This window comes from Apodemus sylvaticus, chromosome 17, assembly GCF_947179515.1.
Source record: "Apodemus sylvaticus chromosome 17, mApoSyl1.1, whole genome shotgun sequence".
NCBI classification, from domain to species: Eukaryota; Metazoa; Chordata; class Mammalia; order Rodentia; family Muridae; genus Apodemus; species Apodemus sylvaticus.
The window spans coordinates 4,795,329-4,797,593 of NC_067488.1; positions in this window are offsets into that span (position 1 = coordinate 4,795,329).

The following is a 2,265-nucleotide window of genomic DNA, read 5'->3' on the forward strand; positions in this document are numbered from 1 at the left end:
TCTTTTTTAATGTGGGTTCAGGGATTTGAATGTGGTTAAATGTGAGTTCAGGTCCTCAGGCTTGCAAGATAAGCATTTTACCAACTGAGACATCTCCGTTGTACAAAATTGATGCACAGCAGTGTGTGGGTGTGACTGAGGTCAAAGGTCACTCACTGAGTAATCCAGGTAGGCTTAATGAAGTTACCGCTGTCACCGTCAAGTTGCAGCTGAATAGAAGTGGACTCTAATCCAGCGCCTTCCCATTGTCAAGGGCATGAAGTAATGCGAATCAAGTATGGAACTCTGCCAAGTTTCAGTTTTCTTGTTTGTAAAATGAGGACAAGAATACCTAGTTTTCAACTTAAAGATAATTTATGCAAAGTGCCTGGCACACAGTAGGTGCTAAGAAATGCCTCATGCACTTTATTATTACAGAGCTCTGGGCCCTTTAAAAGGCATCCTAGCATGAAAGACTGTTTTCCACTGACTTGATGGCTACGGGCACTGGGGATCTTAAGATGGACAGGCAGATTCCCAGCCTCACCTACAGGGAGATAAAGCCTTGAACCTTGATGTGGGGAGACAGGTGAGGTAGAGTTAGCAAAGGAGAGCTCTAAGCCGAAAGTCTGCAGATAGAAGCAAGCTGCCCAGACCCAGAGAATCTTGGAAAGTCTCAGGAACTGAGACTCAAGATGCTGAGGAAGGGAGCAGAAGGAGCCTGAAAGAGAGAGGTTGTTCTGAAGTACTTCTAACAGCAGATAGACTTGCAAGGGCCAAACTCTTCTCCCCTCCATCAGGAGAGGGGGTTATTCATTGGAGAAACTGGACCAGAGAGACTTTGTGCTGGGGATGTCAGATGCAGAGAAAAGCTGGGGTGGGGTCAGAATTTGTATTAGCAGTGCACTTCCTCCCTTGCCCCGCCCTTGGCTGGCAGGGGACTGAGAATTTCTTGCTGTAGAAACCAACCCACTTTGGAAAAGGTGAGTCTAAACATGCATGTGTTGGCTCTGGAGGGGCCTGGCGACCCTGGCAGGACCCCACCCTGTACAGCCCAAGCCTCCTGCGGACGGACGCTGCAGCACGTCTTCCTGAGACAGGGTATTGCTGCGCAGCCCAAGCTAGCTGTGAGCTCACCACGTAGCTCAAGCTGACCTTGAGGTTTTTGGGGTTTTTCTTAAATAAGATCATTTATTTTATCAGGAGAGTTAGTGGCCCTGGAACTGGAGTCATGGATGCTTGTGAGCCTTCGTGTGCATACTGAGGTCCTCTGTAAGAACAAGAAAAGTAGTTGCTAATGGGAAGCACAGTGTCATACATTCAATCTCTTCTTTTTCTGGAAAACAAGAGAATGGAAAACACTGTGCTTCCCATTAGCAACCTGGAGAATAAAATACATGGGAAATTGTCCTCAGCCCTCCAGGGGAGAGCTTCCCCCCCCCTACATCCCTGCTCTGACACGTGATACAGTCAACTGCTCACAGATATCTGGGGGCAGTGCAGTCTTCACAGTCCAGGCTGTTTTTCTTAAATTATTTGTCTAATGAGTCCCTAGCCACCATTTTCTCTTAGAACCACTTCTTAAATGCTGAGCCTTCTGGATTGCCTTTCCTATTTCTTTATGTTTTTCCTTTTATTGTCTTTTAAGAAGGTCATTTCAGGATCTGTACTAGTTGGGGTATTTATTTGTTTTGTCTCTTGACAAAACCAGAATCATCTGTGAAAAGAAACTCCCAACTGAAGTATGGCCTCCATGAGCTTGGCCTGTGTGCTTGTGGCATTTTCTTGATTGTTAGTTGATGTAGAAGGGCTGAGCCCACTGTAGGTGGGGTCATTCCCCAGGCAGCGGGCTCTAGGCTGTGTGAGAACAACTGAGCATGAACCTAGTAGGTAGCTTTCCTTCATCATTTCCCTGACTTCCCTCCATGATGAACTTTTACCTGGAAGTATAAACCAAAATAAACTCTTTTCTCCCCAAGTCGTTTCTGGCCATGGTTTTTCCTCACAGCAAGAAAGAAGAAACTAGGCCAGGGACACTTTGTCAACTTTACCTTTCAATGCTGTACTAAAAGCTTTGAGATCTCCTCTCATATTTTTAACTCTCAGTAACTCTTGCCCTACTTACACTATTTCATACAGCATGTGGACACACGTCTTCGTGCTTCTCCAGACAACTTTCATTTGTCTCCAGTTTCTTCTGCTGTTCATTCTGTCTCCTTTGCTTTCCCACTTCATGACTCTATTGTCATCAGCAGAGATCAAAAGTTCAAGGTCAGGGTCTAGAGA